This window comes from Schistocerca serialis, chromosome 5 (assembly GCF_023864345.2).
Source record: "Schistocerca serialis cubense isolate TAMUIC-IGC-003099 chromosome 5, iqSchSeri2.2, whole genome shotgun sequence".
Classification (NCBI taxonomy): Eukaryota; Metazoa; Arthropoda; class Insecta; order Orthoptera; family Acrididae; genus Schistocerca; species Schistocerca serialis.
Window position 1 is genome coordinate 48,420,852 of NC_064642.1, and position 19,483 is coordinate 48,440,334.

General features: G+C 44.1%; 1 protein-coding gene across 1 annotated transcript in view; it reads left to right on the forward strand.

Moving 5' to 3' along the window:
- Positions 1 to 19,483, forward strand: part of LOC126481214 (band 7 protein AGAP004871) — a 552,309-nt gene that overhangs the window by 120,990 nt on the left and 411,836 nt on the right. The gene's annotated exons all lie outside the window — the stretch shown is intronic.

Here is a 19,483-nt window from a genome sequence, read left to right on the forward strand (position 1 = left end):
GGAGTACGCATTAGGAGTGATTTAAAATGGAATGATCATATAAAGTTGATCGTCGGTAAAGCAGATGCCAGACTGAGATTCATTGGAAGAATCCTAAGAAAATGCAATCCGAAAACCAAGGAAGTAGGTTACAGTACGCTTGTTCGCCCACTGCTTGAATACTGCTCAGCAGTGTGGGATCCGTACCAGATAGGGTTGATAGAAGAGATAGAGAAGATCCAACGGAGAGCAGCGCGCTTCGTTACAGGATCATTTAGTAATCGCGAAAGCGTTACGGAGATGATAGATAAACTCCAGTGGAAGACTCTGCAGGAGAGACGCTCAGTAGCCCGGTACGGGTTTTTGTTAAAGTTTCGAGAACATACCTTCACCGAGGAGTCAAGCAGTATATTGCTCCCTCCAACGTATATCTCGCGAAGAGACCATGAGGATAAAATCAGAGAGATTAGAGCCCACACAGAAGCATACCGACAATCCTTCTTTCCACGAACAATACGAGACTGGAATAGAAGGGAGAACCGATAGAGGTACTCAGGGTACCCTCCGCCACACACCGTCAGGTGGCTTGCGGAGTATGGATGTAGATGTAGATGTAGGGAACAGTGTAAATCAGGACAGTGGTGTAGCGAAGTGGTTAAGATTTGAAGGGTGGTCACAGGAAAGGTACGAAACAATACTGTGAGTATAACTGAAGTCTCTATTCAAAGGTAATCACCAGAGGCCCGAGCACAACTATCCCACTGTTTCACGAGTCGAAGTATTCGCTGTTCCCAGAATTACCTATTCAAAAACGCAGATAAAAATTCACTTGACGCCTTCTCGAGAGACAATCTCCACTCATTCCAAATTAATAATATAAGTGTAAACCAGATGTGGCTTAAATGCAAAGAAATAGCGCCGGCAGCAGCTGAGAGATTTACACCAAATGAATTAACAAACGACGGAGCTGATCCTCATTGGTACACAAAACGGGTTAGAACACTGTTGCAGAAACAACGAAACAAACATGCCAAATTTAAACAGACGCAAAATCCCCAAGATTGGCGATCTTTTACAGAAGCTCGAAATTTAGCGCGGACTTCAATGTGAGATGCCTATAACAGTTTCCACAACGAGACTTTGTATCGAAATCTGGCGCAGAGAAACAATCAATGCCTTCTCTGCCCGGTAGCAAAGGAGATACCATCGAAGACAATGCTGCCAAAGCAGAGTTACTAAACACAGCCTTCCGAAATGCCTTCACAAAAGAAGACGAAGTAAATATTCCGTAATTCGAATCAAGAACAACTGCCTACATGAGTAACGTAGAAGTAAACATCCTCGGAGTAGTGAAGCAACTTAAATCACTTAATAAAAGCAAATCTTCTGGTCCAGACTGTAAACCAATTAGGTTCCTTTCAGAGTAAGCTGATACATTAACCCCATACTTAACAATCACATACAACCGTTCGCTCGACGAAACGTCCGTACCCATAGACTAGAAAGTTGCACAGGTCACACCAATATTCAAGAAAGGTAGTAAGACTAATCCACTAAATTACAGGCCCATGTCGTTAACGTCGATATGCAGCAGGATTTTACAACATATGATGTGTTCTAAGATGATGAGTTACCTCGAAGAAAACGGTCTACTGACACACGGTCAACATGGGTTTAGAAAATATCGTTCCTGTGAAACACAACTATCTCTTTATTTGCATGAAGTGTTGAGTGCTATGGACAAGGGATTTCAGATCGATTCCGTGTTTCTGGAGCAGCTTGTAGTGAAATTGCGTACTTATGGAATATCTTCTCAGTTATGTGACTGGATTTGTGATTTCCTGTCAGGGAGGTCACACACAGTTCGTAGTAATTGACGGAAAGTCATCGAGTAAAACAGAAGTGATTTCTGGTGTTCCCCAAAGTAGTGCCGTAGGCCCTTCGCTGTTCCTTATCTATATACACGATTTTGGAGACAATCTGAGCAGCCGTCTTCGGTTGTTTGCAGGCGCTACTGTCGTTTATGAACTAATAGAGTTATCAGAAGACCAAAACAAACTGCAAAACGATTTAGAAAAGATATCTGAATGGTGTTAAAAGTGGCAGATGAGCCTAAATAACGAAAAGTTTGAGGTCATTCACATGAGTGCTAAAAGGAACTCTTTAAACTTCGGTTACACGATAATCTAAAAGCCGTAAATTTAACTAAATACCTAGGTATTACAATAATGAACAACGTAAATTATAAGGAACACAGAAAATGTTGTGGGGAAGGCTAATCAAAGGGTGCGTTTCATTGGCAGGACACTTACAAAATGTGTAAGTAGGCTGTTTAGGTTTTCTTATTGGTAACGCCACGTAGCGCTCTGTATGAAAAATCACTGGCTCTGCTGTGTGCAGTCTGTGGCTAGTTTGCATTGTTGTCTGCCATTGTAGTGTTGGGCAGCTGGATGTGAACAGCACGTAGCGTTGTGCAGTTGGAGGTGAGCCGCCAGCAGTGGTGGATGTGGGGAGAGAGATGGCGGAGTTTTGAAATTTGTAAGACTGGATGTCATGAACTGCTATATATATTATGACTATTAAGGTAAATACATTGTTTGTTCTCTATTAAAATCTTTCATTTGTTAACTATGCCTATCAGTAGTTAGTGCCTTCCGTAGTTTGAATCTTTTATTTAGCTGGCAGTAGTGGCGCTCGCCGTATTGCAGTAGTTCGAATAACGAAGATTTTTTTGAGGTAAGTGATTTGTGAAAGGTATAGGGTAATGTTAGTCAGGGTCATTCTTTTGCAGGGATTATTGAAAGTCAGATTGCGTTGCGCTAAAAATATTGTGTGTTAGTTTAAGCACAGTCATGTATAATTGTTGAAAGAGGACGTTTCAAATGTAACAGACCTACTAAGGGGACTGCCTACACTACGCTTGTCCTTCCTCTTTTAGAATACTACTGCACAGTGTGGGATCCTTACCAGATAGGATTGGCAGAGTACATCGAAAAAGTTCAAAGAAAGGCAGCACGTTTTGTATTATCCCGAAATGTGGGAGAGAGTGTCACAGAAATGATACAGGATTTGGGCTGGACATCATTAAAAAGAAAGGCGTTTTTCGTTGAGAGGGAATCTTTTCACGAAATTCCAATCACAAAGTTTCTCCTCCGAATGCGAAAATATTTTGTTGACACCGACCTACATAGAGCGGAACGATCACCACGATAAAATAAGGGAAATCAGTCTTGCGGCTCACTCTGAAGATGGCTGAACGTTATACAGCCGAAATATTAGAAGAAGAAGGAGATTTCTTGCGGCTGCACACCAGAAACTTAATGGAACAAGGGAAATCAGAGCTCGTACGGAAAGATATACGTGTTCATTCTTTCCGCGCGGTATACGAAATTGGAATAGTAGAGAATTGTGAAGGTGGTTCGATGAACCCTCTGCCAGGCACTTAAATGTGATTAGCAGAGTATCCATGTAGATGTATATGAAGTAGATGTAGAATTCCTGCTGCTATGACAGGAGCCAGTCCTGCTCTGTGTCCCTCAGTTGGTCGTCTAAGTTGAAGCGCTTTCCTTTGAGCTGTGTTTTTGACAGACGAAACACATGGAAGTCGCAGGGTGACGTGTCCGGGCTGTAGGGCGGATGTTCCAGCTGCTTCCACTTGAGCTTGGCCATTACACATCGTGTGACTTCGGAGACGTGTGGACGCGCTTTGTCGTGGAGCAGAGTCACTCCCTACGTGAGCAACCCAGGCTGTTTGCTCCTGACGGACTTGCATAGGCTACTGAGTGTCTCACGGTACACGTCGCTGTTAACGGTTTTACCGTCCTCAAGGAATTCGATGAGTATCTGACTTGAAGAGTCGAAATAGACGGAGAGCTTCACCTCGCCTGCTGAAGGCACAGCTCTGAATTTTTTAGGTAGAGCTGACGATGCGCACGAAAACGCCGGACACTACACTCGTGTCCCTAGATGTCTCACTGCGTTATCCGAATGCGGCAAATGCAAATTTGAACTGATTGGCTTGTTATGACGTTTGGTACCATTTCATTCGAACACTCCTTATGCATTCCAGATACGTAGAAGTTTGCTGGCTCGAATTTTGTCACATGTTTTGAAATTTTTGGTTCTAAATCTTATCAAACTTAGTTTGATTATTATTTTTATTCCATAAGTTGGTTTAATTGTATTTTTTTATTTCTAATAGTTTGCTGCGTCATTTCCACTATCATACATTGTAAGTAGGCTGTTTAGGTTTTTATGTTGGTAACGCCACGTAGCGCTCTGTATGAAAATCACTGACTGTGCTGTGTGCAGTCTGTGGCTGGGTGGCATTGTTGGAATAGTCACTATTGTGTTGTTGGGCTGTTGGTTGTGAACAGCGCATAGCGTTGCGCAGTTGGAGGTGAGCCGCCAGCAGTGGTGGATGTGGGGAGTGAGATGGCAGAGTTTTGAGAGCGGACGATCTGGACATGTGTCCGTCAGAAAAACGAAATTTGTAAGACTGGATGTCATGAACACACACACACACACACACACACACACACACACACACACACATATATATATATATATATATATATATATATATATGACTTTTGAACACTATTAAGGTAAATACATAGTTCTCTATCAAAATCTTTCATTTGCTAACTATGCCTATCAGTAGCTAGTGCCTTCAGTGATTAGAATCTTTTATTTAGCTGGCAGTTTTGGCGCTCGCTGCACTGCAGTAGTTCAAGTAACGAAGATTTTTGTGAGGTAAGTGATTCATGAAAGGTGTAGGTTATTGTTAGTCAGGGCCATTCTTTTGTAGGGATTATTGAAAGTCAGATTGCGTGGCGCTAAAAAAAATATTGTGCTTCAGTTTAGTGTTGATCAGAATAAGTAAAGAGAGAAATGTCTGAGGACGTTCAGTTTAGCTCAGCTATTTGAAAATCAAATAACGTACAGGTTTTCCAGCACTGTAATTTGTTAATTTTTCTAAGGGGATGTTTCAATATATTCTTTTATTTTCTCTAATTTTTTCTTTGTATCATGCCTATAACCTGCAACCGACACTGCTCAACGGTTGATAACGTGGCAGCTCTTGTCGCCAGTGTAAGGACGGTTTCAGGCAGCCAACAAAAGCGAGAAATTACAGTTTCATTTTTACGCTGAAACTGTAACTTTCCTTTCTTGAATTTGCTCTTAGGGGGTATCTTTAACCGCCGAGGACAAAACGAGCCTCATTAATAGTTCTGTCACAGATTGTTGGCCGCAGTTTTCTCGGATACACTGCACACGTGAAGTTGTGGTTAGACTAGTCATTGGCCTCTTAGAATCCGCTACACACAGGGCATCTCCCCTTTCTGTCACATCTCATGGTGGGCGCTTCCAACCAACACTGCTCCGCGTCGTTACACAGCACTTGCGAAGTGACCCGACGTGTATGTGTGCCGCCTATCAGCCGACAGGCAAAAAAATAAATAAATAAAATAAAGGTTCAAATGTGTGTGAAATGTTATGGGACTTAACTGCTAAGGTCATCAGTCCCTAAGGTTACACACTACTTAACCTAAATTATCCTAAAGACAAACACACACACCCATGCCCGAGGGAGGATTCGAACCTCCGCCGGGACCAGCCGCACAGTCCATGACTGCAGCGCCTAAGACCGCTCGGCTAATCCCGCGCGGCCAGCCGACAGCCATGCGGCAATACTGTAGACAGACGTCGGCTAACAAGTAATTGCAATCAGATTATACTCAGGTCACAAAGGTCGTGGGGTACCTCCTAATACCATGTCGGACCTCCTTTTGCCCACCATGGACTCACCAAGTCGTTGGAATTTCCTTGCAGAAATACTGAGCAAAATATTGCGGAAGTGATGCCTCTGAGGAAGTTTGTGCACGAACTGACCTCTCGGTTACGTCGCATAAATGTCCGTTGGGATTCATGTTGGGCTATCTGGATGGACAAACCATTCCCTCTTGCTGACCAGACAGTTCTTCAAACAAATGGAGAAAAACTGTGGCCCGTAACACGGCACTCTCTCATCCATAAAAATTCCAGCGTTGTTTGCGAACCTGCAGTCCGCGAATGGCTGCAAATGGTCTCCAAGCAGCGGTAACAACTTTGCAGCCAAATGCCGGCCACTGTGGCCGAGCGGTTCTAGGCGCTTCAGTCCGTGACAGCGCGACTGCTACGGTCTCAGGTTCGAATCCTGCCTCGGGCATGGATGTGTGTGATGTCCATAGGTTAGTTAGGTTTATGTAGTTCTAGGTTTTAGGGGACTGATGACCTCAGATGTTAAGTCCCATAGTGCTCAGAACCATTTGAACAATTTTTTTCCAGCCAATGATCGGTTCAATTTGACCAGAGGACCCGACCATTCCATGCAACCAAAGCCTACACCATTAAGTAACCAGCACCAGCTTGCACAGTGCCTTGTAGATAATTTGGGCCCATGGCTTCGTGGGGTTTGCGTCATACTCGAACCCTACCATCAGCTCTAAACAACTGGAAGCATGTGACCAGGCCACGGTTTCCCAGTCGTCAAAGATCCAACCGATATGGTCACGAGTTCTGTACAGGCGCTGCAGACGATGTCGTGCCGTTATCAAAGGTACTCGCGTCGGACGACTGCTGCAATAGCGCATTAACGCAAAATTTCGCCGCAGTCTCCTAACGGATACATTCGCCATACGCCCCACTCTGATTTCTACGGTTATTTCACGCACTCTTGCTCGTTTATTAGCACTGACAACTTTATGCAAACTCCGCTGCTCTCTATCGACCGTTGTCCGTGGTGAGAAATAATGCCTGAAATTTGGTATTTTCGGCAAGCTCTTGACACTGTGGGTCTCTGAATATTGAATTCCCTAACGATTTCCGAAATGAAATGTTCCATGCGTCCATCTACTATTCCGCATTCAGAGTCTGTTAGTTCCAGTCGTGCTGTCATAATCAGGTCGTAAACCTCGTCACATGAATCAACTGAGTACAAATGACAGCTCCGTCAGTGCACTGCCTTTTATACCTTATGTAAGTGATACTGCCGCCATCTCTATATGTGCATATCACCATCCCATGTTTTTTGTCACCTGTATAGACTCCATTAATCCAGTATTTGAGAATCAGAGCACTTAGCGACTTCGAACAAACTTTGCAAATAATTTCAGTTCTTTTCGATACTTTTTACTCTTTAGGACCCCCTGCCCCCCCCCCCCTTCCCATGAAACAATGAAAGAAAAAAAGTCTGTCCCTTATCACACTTTAACTATTCACGCAGTCAGACTGCAGCATGAGGCATGACGTTTTGATGTATCAGCTCTTCACTGCTACATCTATTCACAACACAATTTGCAGACAATATCCATATACAGGGTTAAAATGTAAGTGCCATGTGGCTAGGGCATCCCGTCGGGTAGACCGTTCGCCTGGTGCCAGTCTTTCAAGTTGACGCCACTTCGGCAACTTGCGTGTCGATGGGGATGAAATGATGATGATAAGGACTGCACAACACCCAGTCCCTGAACGGTGAAAATCTCCGACCCGGCCGGGAATCGAACCCGGGCCGTTACGTATAACATTCCGTCACGCTGACCACTCAGCATTTTTTTTTTTGTCTTTTTTTTTTTTTTTTTTTTTTTTTGTCATCAGTATACTGCCTGATTTGATGCGGCCCGCCACGAATTCCTTTCCTGTGCTAACCTCTTCATCTCAGAGTAGCACTTGCAACCTACGTCCTCAATTATTTGCTTGACGTTTTCCAATCTCTGTCTTCCTCTACAGTTTTTGCCCTCTACAGCTCCCTCTAGTACCATGGAAGTCATTCCCTCATGTCTTAGCAGATGTCCTATCATCCTGTCCCTTCTCCTTATCAGTGTTTTCCCCATATTCCTTTCCTCTCCGATTCTGCGTAGAACCTCCTCATTCCTTACCTTATCAGTCCACCTAATTTTCAACATTCGTCTATAGCACCACATCTCAAATGCTTCGATTCTCTTCTGTTCCGGTTTTCCCACAGTCCATGTTTCACTACCATACAATGCTGTACTCCAGACGTACATCCTCAGAAATTTCTTCCTCAAATTAAGGTCGGTATTTGATATTAGTAGACTTCTCTTGGCCAGAAATGCCTTTTTTGGCATAGCGAGTCTGCTTTTGATGTCCTCCTTGCTCCGTCCGTCATTGGTTATTTTACTGCCTAGGTAGCAGAATTCCTTAACGTCATTGACTTCGTGACCATCAATCCTGATGTTAACTTTCTCGCTGTTCTCATTTCTACTACTTCTGATTACCTTCGTCTTTCTCCGATTTACTCTCAAACCATACTGTGTACTCATTAGACTGTTCATTCCGTTCAGCAGATCATTTAATTCTTCTTCACTTTCACTCAGGATAGCAATGTCATCAGCGAATCGTATCATTGATATCCTTTCACCTTGTATTTTAATTCCACTCCTGAACCTATCTTTTATTTCCATCATTGCTTCCTCTATGTACAGATTGAAGAGTAGGGGCGAAAGGCTACAGCCTTGTCTTACACCCTTCTTAATACGAGCACTTCGTTCTTGATCGTCCACTCTCATTATTCCCTCTTGGTTGTTGTACATATTGTATATGACCCGTCTCTCCCTATAGCTTACCCCTACTTTTTTCAGAATCTCGAACAGCTTGCACCATTTTATATTGTCGAACGCTTTTTCCAGGTCGACAAATCGTATGAAAGTGTCTTGTTTTTCTTTAGCCTTGCTTCCATTATTAGCCGTAACGTCAGAATTGCGTCTCACGTCCCTTTACTTTTCCTAAAGCCAAACTGATCGTCACCTAGCGCATTCTCAATTTTCTTTTCCATTCTTCTGTATATTATTCTTGTAAGCAGCTTCGATGCATGAGCTGTTAAGCTGATTGTGCGATAATTCTCGCACTTGTCAGCTCTTGCCGTCTTCGGAATTGTGTGGATGATGCTTTTCCGAAAGTCAGATGGTATATCGCCAGACTCATGTATTCTACACATCAACGTGAATAGTCGTTTTGTTGCCACTTCCCCCAATTATTTTAGAAATTCTGATGGAATGTTATCTATCCCTTCTGCCTTATTTGACCGTAAGTCCTCCAAAGCTCTTTTAAATTCCGATTCTAATACTGGATCCCCTATCTCTTCTAAATCGACTCCTGTTTCTTCTTCTATCACATCAGACAAATCTTCACCCTCATAGAGGCTTTCAATGTATTCTTTCCACCTATCTGCTCTCTCCTCTGCATTTAACAGTGGAATTCCCGTTGCACTCTTAATGTTACCACCGTTGCTTTTAATGTCACCAAAGGCTGTTTTGACTTTCCTGTATGCTGAGTCTGTCCTTCCAACAATCATATCTTTTTCGATGTCTTCATATTTTCCCTGCAGCCATGTCGTCTTAGCTTCCCTGCACTTCCTATTTATTTCATTCCTCAGGGACTTGTACTTCCTCCTTTCATCAATCAACTGGGGTGGATAGGGTGACAATTATTAAACTCTATTGAATAAAATCGTCATAACTTGTAAACGGTAGCACGTTCAGATTGCACGGTTGGCCGCAGGACATGAAAGGAATTGGTATGCACGTGTATGGTTTGGTTTAGCAACGAAGCCGACTTTCATTTGGATTGGTTCGTCAATGAGCAAAACTGCATCATGTGCGGGAATGAGAATCCGCATTTCGCAATCGAAATGTCTCTGCACCATCAACGGGTGCCAGTGTGGTGTGCAATATCCAGTCACGGAATAAGAGGTGCGATATTCCTTGATAGCACGGTGCCTACCAAACGGTACGTGAAGTTTAGGAAGATTATTTCATCCCTATTATCCAAAGTGACCCTGATTTTGACAAGATGGAGTTCATGCAAGTCGAGGCCTCAGCCCATCGAAGCAGGAGAGTGATGTCCTGGAGGAGCACTTTGGGGACCGCATTATGGCTCTGAGTACCCAGGGGCCACTGGCATGGGCCTCGATTGGCCGCCATATTCTCCGGATCTGAACACATGCGACTCTGTTTTGTGGGGCTACATTAAAGACAAGGTGTACAGCAATAACCCCAAGACCATTGCTGAGCTAAAAACAACCATTCGGGAGGTCATCGACAGCATCGGTGCTCCGACACTTCAGCGGTTAATGCAGAATTTCGCCAATCATCTCGGCCACCTCATCGCTAATGATGGTAGGCATATCGAACATGCCAGAATCTAAATCCAAATATCTGTAGTGACATTTACGTGTTGAATAAAGTGAGTGCACGTCGTAGTTCGTAACTAATTTGCATTTCTTTCATATAGTTCAATAATTACCACCCTCTATATGACTAAATATACCTGCAAGATTTTATCATTTTACGACGCGTAGTTCAGAAGATATGACGTCATAAAAATTGACAGGGGTGAAAAATTAGCTTTTCTTAAAGTGGAGCGCAATTCACCCAGGCTACATTCATCCAGTGTCTGAAATTGTTTCGTGTATGGGAGCCCGATTCTTTAAAGAATCAGGTTGCTTGGGTTAACTAGTGTTTGTTAAGAGAGGTGGCAGCTTTAAACTCTTATTATGTTAAAATAACATTTAATGGTACAATATCAAACACCGTTGAGTTGTGTCGAACAGAAATCGATATAGCACAAGCACCACAAAGCTGGTGAGCCCTCCACGGGTCAGTTTCAATTAGGGTACAGTGTAGAGACTTGGTTGACCTCCTTAGCTTATTAGCAGCTACGCCGCGGTCGAGAGGGTGACACAGCTGCGTCGCGACTTACAAATATAATTAGAATAGTAGTCTATTTGTGGACCATTACACATGAAGCACTTACGATTCGTTTATTACAAAACATCTGCTTTGTCATAATGTCATGTTTTTAACCGACAGAAAGAAGATGCTGTGATATGCAAATCATTAGCTTTTCAGAGCATTCACACAAGGTTGGCGCCGGAGGCTACACCTAAAACGTGCTGACATGAGGAAAGTTTCCAACCGATTTCTCATACACAAACAGCAGTTGACCGGCGTTGCCTGGCGAAACGTTGTTGTGATGCCTCGTGTAAGGAGGAGAAATGCGTACCATCACGTTTCCGACTTTGATAAAGGTCGGATTGTGGCCTATCGCGATTGCCGTTTATCGTATCGCGACATTGCTGCTCGCTTTGGTCGAGATCCAATGACAGTTAGCAGAACACTGAATCGGTGGATTCAGAGGGATAATACGGAACGCCGTGCTGGATCCCAACGGCCTCGTATCACTAGCAGTCGAGATGACAGGCATCTTATTCCCATGGCTGTAACAGATCGTGCAGCCACGTCTCGATCCCTGAGTCAACAGATGGGGACGTTTGCAAGACAACAACCATCTGCACGAACAGTTCGACGACGTTTGCAGCAGCATGGACTATCAGCTCGGAGACCACCGCTGCGGTTGCCCTTGAAGCTGCAGCACAGACAGGAGCGCCTGCGATGGTGTACTCTACGACGAACCTGGGTGCACGAATGGCAAAACGTCATTTTTTCGGATGAATTCAGGTTGTGTTTACAGCATCATGATGGTCGCATCCGTGTTTGGCGACATCGCGGTGAACGCACATTGGAAGCGTGTTTCGTCATCGCCATACTGGCGTATCACCCGGCGTGATGGTATGGGGTGCCATTGGTTACACGTCTCGGTCACCTCTTGTTCGCATTGACGGCACTCTGAACAGTAGACGCTACATTTCAGATGTGTTACGACCTGTACGCGCCATTCAAGCTCTGTTTGACTCAATGCCCAGGCGTATCAAGGCCGTTGTTACTGCCGGAGGTGGTTGTTCTGGGTACTGATTTCTCAGGATGTATGCATCCAAATTGCGTGTAAATGTAATCACATGTCAGTTCTTGTATAATATATTTGTCCAATGAGTACCCGTTTATCATCTGCATTTCTTCTTGGTGTAGCAATTTTAATGGTCAGTAGTGTATCAATATCAATATTGCGGTTTACAGGATTCTGTGAGAGTCTGAGTCGATATGAAATAAATTTGTGCCAGCAATGGCTCGTCGGAGAAAGAAAAAAGACCTGCCTAACCAAAAACAGGCTTAACAGATAAAAATATTACGATGAAGCTTCTGGCGGACTATCAACGAGTCAACCCTTAATCTGTCTTCCACTGATGAACTGAATTGTTTCTGTACTGCAGTACTGTGAGAAACTTTTGATTCAGTCTGGCTGATCCCTTCTCTTTATCTGAGACCGCTGGAGCTCATAACCAATGACGTTAGTCCAGCTGAGGCTTGCATCTGAAATGCCGTCAGGCCCAGTTTGCAGATCCGCACTGCCACCATTTTAGTATTTTAGTATTCTGCTAGGTACCCCGTCTCACCCATGAGAGTCCTTAGTCTTCAGTGATTTAATTATTGACTCAATCTCTCGCTCGTCAGTATCATTATATTCAGAAAAGAGTCTTGGTAAGGCATTATCTAAGATAGTTATATGGTTCCTTGGAGGAACTAAGCTTTTATTTAGTTCACCTGCTATATTCAGAAAGTGGTTATTAAATACTGTACATATATCCGACTTACCAGTAACTGAAACATTTCTACTATGCACTAACTTTAGACCCTCAACGTGGTGCTGCTGACCCCACACATCCTTCGCGAGTGACCATAGGGTTTTAATTTTATCCTGAAAATTAGCTACGCTATTTGCGTACCACATACTTTTTACCTTCCTAATAACATTTTTAAGCTCATTACAATACTATTTTTAATAATACTGCTTCAGCTCCATGGTGACTGCTTCTAAGATTTTGATATAATTCCCACTTTGTTCTACACGATATTCTTATCTCCCTGGTTAGCCACCCAGGATTCCTGTTAGCGCCAATAGCCTGTTCTAATGGAAAGCCACTTTCGAAGGGCACTAGAAATGTGTCGAGGAAAGCATTATATTTATCGTCTAGGTTTTTAGCACTGCAAACATCCTGCCACTCGTCTTCTTAATTTGGAATAAGAAGGTCTCTTTTGCAACTGGATTAGCTTTTCTAAATACTTTATAATTATACTTAACATATGATTGAGCACAAAAACGTTTTAGTGTTAAAATTTTTGCATTATGGTCTGAAAGGCGATAGACATTTTTGCTAGCAAAATACCCCTCTAGTAATGAAGAATGAAAAAAATATTGTCTATGGTTGTGTTACTGTTCCCCTACACTCTCGTTGGAAAGAATACAGTTTGCACCAGATGACATGAATTAAGGAGGTGTACCAGCATAGTATTTCTTAGACACTCACTTACACAACTGATATTGAAATCAGCACATACAACGAATTTCCAGCACTTTCTATGAAGTGAAGCAAGATCCCTCTCTAGCTCGAAAAGGAGTGTTCCGAAATCAGAGGCAGGCGACCTATAAAGAACAATTATAAGTTTATTTCCACTAAATTAAACCACAAGTGCACAACAGTTTGATGGGAGGGACATCCTTGTCGTTTCCGTGAAACAAGATCTGCGTTAAGGTACAAATTCTTCTCAAGCAGAGGCCTCGGATATCTCGCTGAGGGCACACCCGGAAGCGCCGTGGCGGCTGCTGTTAAGTGAGAGTCGAGTAGCCCCACCAGGCGGCTGCCGATCGTTAAAAAAGTGCGCACGCACGCGCAACCCTTTAGCGCGTGGCCCCATATTAACCTCATTAGTCACCGGCGGGATCGAAGCTAATTGTGACTCCAGGCGTCGACAGTTGGTGTGGGACGTGGTGGCTCGGGTGGAGATGCATGCAGGGAGAGGGGGTGGAGGGTGGGGGGGAAAACACTGCGTATGGGACGATGTTATCGTCCAGTTATGGCGTTTATGCCTCATCTCAGCCCACATTTTATCATACTCTCTACGACAAAAAGAATGGCTCACCTCTAAGTACGAGGGGCGTTTGAAACGTCCGTGCAAAAATAAATACTACTTACGTGTTTGGGGTAAACCTTTTTTGTTTTTCGACATAATCTCCTTTTAGACTTATACACTGCGTCCAGCGCTGTTCTAATTTGTTGATATCTTTCGAATAACAGGAATTGTCCAATTCTACAAAATACCTATTAGTTGCTGCACTCGCCGGCCGGAGTGGCCGAGCAGTTAAAGGCGCTACAGTCTGGAACCGCACGACCGCTACGGTCGCAGGTTCGAATCCTGCCTCGGGCATGGATGTGTGTGATGTCCTTAGGTTAGTTAGGTTTAAGTAGTTCTAAGTTCTAGGGGACTTATGACCATAGCAGTTGAGTCCCATAGTGCTCAGAGCCATTTGAACCATTAGTTGCTGCAATCACCTCTTTGTTTGAATAAAATCTTTGTCCTGTCAGCCATTTCTTCAAATTGGAGAACAAATAGTAGTCCGAGGGAGCCAAGTCTGGAGAATAGGGGAGATGTGAAACGAGTTGGAATCCTATTTCCATTAATTTTGCAACCACAACTGCTGAGGTGTGTGCTAGTGCATTGTCGTGTTGGAAAAGGACTTTTTAGCGTTTCAATCGCCTGCATTTTTCTTGCATCACGGTTTTCGAACGGCGCAGTAACGATGAATAATATGCACATGTAATAGTTTTGCCCTTTTCCAGATAGTTGATGAGGATTATCCCTTGCGAATCCCAAAAGACAGTCGCCATAACCTTTCTGGCCGAAGGAATGGTCTTCGCCTTTTTTGGCGCAGATTCCCCCTTGGTAACCCATTGTTTAGATCGTTCTTTGGTCTCAGGAGTATCCATGTTTCATCCACAGTGGCGAAACGACGCTTAAAGTCCTGCCGATTCTTCCTGAACAGCTGCAAACCATCCTTGGAACACTCCGCACGATTCCGTTTTTGTTCAAGTGTGTGCAATCGCAGAACCCATCTTGCAGATAGCATTCTCATGTCCAAATGTTTATGCAAAATATTATGTGCCCGTTTATTCGAGATGCCCACGGCACTAGCAAGCTCACGCACCTTAACTCTTCTGTCATCCATTACCATGTCAGGGATTTTATCAATGATTTCTGGAGTCCTAACCTCCACAGGGCGTCCAGAACGTTCAGAATCACTTGTGCCAATATGGTCTCTCCGAAAATTTTGAAACCACTTATAAACTGTTCCAATCGAAGGTGCAGAGTCACCTTAATGTTTATCAAGGTTCTCTTTAGTCTCCTGAGGCGTTTTGCCTTTCATAAAGTAATGTTTAATCACCACACGAAATTCTTTTTCGCCCATTTTTGGACAGTCACTCGACTTCCTTGATTCATACGAATGCCAGACACAATAAAATAGACGAATAAGGCTGCAGCTTGGTGTGCGTTCTTTCCAAAGATGCTAATAACTAAACATGACCTCGATATCGCGCCAGTGGTGCCATCTCTCGGACTTTGCATGGACTTTTCAAACGCCCCTCGTAGTTATGCACATTAGTTACACATGGATATTCATGCAAGAATCGACGGAAAATCCAAAATAGTAAACTTTGGCGCCCGATGGATAGCAGTCTGACTCTGCAGCGCAGTTTCACCGCGAATCTGGCAACGACAGTAAACAGCGGACATGTCGACACTAGGACATCAAGTCTTTGCGAATTTCATTCCGTTTACTCAGTTGGTCAGTGACTGTGTCTCCCAGACAGGCGCGTGAACAATGTCAGCGTTTGGGAGAACACGTGTAATGAGGTTCAAAGAAGCCTGTTGGAGTAATGGGCGACTCGCTCGACATTTCAGTAGTAGTGATGCCATTATTCGACGATGTTGGCAGGAATGGCTCAACCATGGCTGAAGACAGCGACAAGGGATCCGTCGACCTAGAGAGGCGACAGAACGTGAGCAATCGTAAGAGAGGCACTCAGAGTCCCGGAGTTATCATTGTCATCGATCCGAAGTGAAACTGGTCCTTCAGTGACCACAAAGACCATTAACAGGCGGCTTACAGAAAGGGGGCTGAGCTCAAGACGCCGACTACCATTGACCTCTGTATACCAACAAACATGTCTGCAGTGCTCTCAGGCACATTCAGCCTGGATTCTCATTGGCAGGAGTAGAATTGTCTCTAGTGATTAGTTCCGCTTCGAGCTGAGCTCCAGTGACCAGAGAAGACGTGTCTGGAGGTAACCCCGACAGCGGTGGGACACAAACCTGACTTCCGCCAGCCATATGGCCCGACAACGACGAGTGATGGGTCTGGGGTGCCATTTCTTTTCATACCAGGGACACCTTTGGTGGTCATCAGCGATAACCTTACAGCACAGCAGTATGTTGACGGTATACCACGCCACGTATTGTTTCCCTTCGTGGCAAGCCATCCTGGGCTTGCATTTGCGGACTTTCTAATAACTACACACCCCCCGACTCAGAACTGCAATATTAAAAGTTTTGGCTGGTTTCGTTGTCTAGGGGCTGGGATATGTAGTTGCCGCATTACAGGGCAAATACTGCTGTGTCTACAGTATACGATAAGAATACACATATGAATCGAATGGTCGAAGGTTTCTATCACTTGGCAATTGCGAATTATGAATGTAACATATAAATTTATAAAAGAATGGTTGCAATTAAATAAAATCTGCCGGTGCAATCTTAACGGCATTAAATGGTGAGTACGATAGTAGAAGTACTTTTGAGAATGCGGTATATTTCTGCAAAACACTTGTTGGTGTCGATGGTCCAGCAATTAAATACAATATAACTCAAATAACAGGACAACAAAATACCGGGTGATCAAAAAGTCAGCATAAATTTGAAAACTGAATAAATCACGGAATAATGTAGATAGAGAGGTACAAATTGACACACATGCTTGGAATGACATCGGGTTTTATTAGAATAAAAAAAATAGAAACGTTCAAAAACTGTCCGACAGATGGCGCTTCATCTGATCAGCATAGCAATAATTGGTATAACAAAGTAAGACAAAGCAAAGATGATGTTCTTTACAGGAAATGCTCAATACGTCCACCATCATTCGTCAACAATAGCTGTAGTCGAGGAATAATGTTGTGAACAGCACTGTAAAGCATGTCCGGAGTTATGGTGAGACATTGGCGTCGGATATTGTCTTTCAGCATCCCTAGAGATGTCGGTCGATCACGATACACTTGCGACTTCAGGTAACCCCAAAGCCAATAATCGCACGGACTGAGGTCTGGGGACATGGTAGGCCGAGCATGACGAAAGTGGCGGCTGAGCATACGATCATCATCAAACGACGCGCGCAAGAGATCTTTCACGAGTCTAGCAATATGGGGTGGAGCGCCATCGTGCATAAACTTCGTACGTTCCGGCAGGTGTTTATCAACCAGGCTGGGGATGATACGATTCTGTAACATATCGGCGAACCTCTCACCCGTCACGGTAGCAGTTTTGCTGTCCTGCGCCATCTGTCTGACATTTTGTGAACTTTGTTTTTTTTTTTTTTGTTCTAATAAAACCCCATGTCATTCCAAGCATGTGTGTCAGTTTTACCTGTCTATCTACATTATTCCGTGGTTTATTACGTTTTCAAATTTATACTGACTTTCTGATCACCCTGTATTCCTACTGCACTTAATTAGCTGTGAACGACAATATAGTTCGCGAGATATTCACTTCTAAATGCACACTACATCTTCACTGTAGGAGCCACGGAAATCTCACAAGTGCACAAGTCGGCACTCCGAAGTATTTCTATCTGCCGCGACCACGAGCAAACCGCTGAACACTCTCCAAGTCTTTCCGTGCGTCCGACGCGCTTTCGCGTCCAGCACCACTCCTGTCCAGTCCCGTACTCCCCGTGTCCTGTGCGACTCTCCCTCCGCCGGCCGCGGTGGTCTAGCGGTTCTGGCGCTGCAGTCCGGAACCGCGGGACTGCTACGGTCGCAGGTTCGAATCCTGCCTCGGGCATGGGTGTGTGTGATGTCTTTAGGTTGGTTAGGTTTATGTAGTTCTAAGTTCTAGGGGACTTATGACCTAAGATGTTGAGTCCCATAGTGCTCAGAGCCATTTGAACCATTTGACTCTCCCTCCCGCCGCACTCCCCCTAACTACTCAGGACTCTGGAATCGATGCTCCTGCCCACTTCCATACAGTCTCTCCACGTGTCCTTTTTGCAACGATTGCTGTGGTTGGACGACGGTTCAATCCCGCGTCCGGCCATCCTGATTTAGGTTTTCCGTGGTTTTCCTAAATCGCTCCAGGCAAATGGCGGGATGGTTCCATTGAAAGGGCACGGCCGACTTCCTTCACCGTCCGTCCCTAATCCGATGAGACCGATGACGTCGCTGTCTGGTCTCCTCCCCCCCAACAACCGAACCCAACCCAACCCGCTATTATTGGCTAGAGAGCTCCCGCCCTGTCTTCAAACCAACGCACTCTCACAAACATAATGACACATATTCGAAATACTGGAGCCTTATTTAAATACTTGAAATTAACTAAATATTCCTACGGCTAGACCATAAACATGCTCTAACAAACATTATTAAATACATAAAAAATTAAATAAACATTTATCAAAGGAAAAGAAGCAAGAAGGAGGCCAGTAGCCTAATGTCTCTGTGCTTTCTAAAGCACAGTAAATATTTAACCAATTTCTTCATGTATAGTATATATCTGATATAAACAAAGATATAGATGAATAAATATATTTATAAGCATGCTGCTACCGTTTTTTCGTGTAACTGTGGAGTGCTTATGGGAGGACGCGATCAATAGTAATCAGCCACTTTCACCTCGAATAACTCATGTACTATTCAAGTTACATGCCTGTAATTCATACCAATTTAGGTTTACACTAATAGCTTTCTAAAGACATGGTGGTCGACAGAATCGGTTGAAGCGTTTGTATTTTGGAAATTCGTTGCTGCGTGTTACTTGTATAATTTATCGTCAGATACTGAACTTTAAAATAATAAATAAACTGACGATCTGATCACACCATCAGAACCGTCGTGCAAATAATAGTAATGTACTTGTTTCTTTTTGAGGTGTCATCATTCATCTGGCCACTATTAATTTCTATACGAACTGTGAAATGTCTGCTATTATGGTTTCACAAAGTCCGCCATCTTTGTCACTCGCGGCATAGACGTCCCCTTCACCGACACAAAACACCGTCCTCGTCAGAGCGGAATTCCCAGTCACGCGGCTGGACCATGCGCTGGGGCTGCCCCTCTCGTCCGGCTGACGTTCGCCACCACGTGTTTGCTGCCGGGCACCGGCTGGCCGATCGGTCTGTGCAGCCACGCCAACTTAGAATATTTTCCGGGTGCCACAGTCCGCCCGTTACCTCACACATTTCAGCAAGATAACGCGCTGTCGCACATGGTGAGAGTTTCTACTGCTTGTCTTCGTGTTTGTTAGACCATACCTTGTCCAGCAAGGTCACAGAATCTCACCTCAACTAAGAACGTCTGAAGCATTATGCATAGCACCCTCCAACCAGCTCGTGATTTTGACGATCTAACGCGCCACGTGGAGAGAATTTGGCACGATAGGACATTCATCCATTTTATCAATCAATATCAAGCCAAATAACTGCTTGCATAATAGAGGTGAAC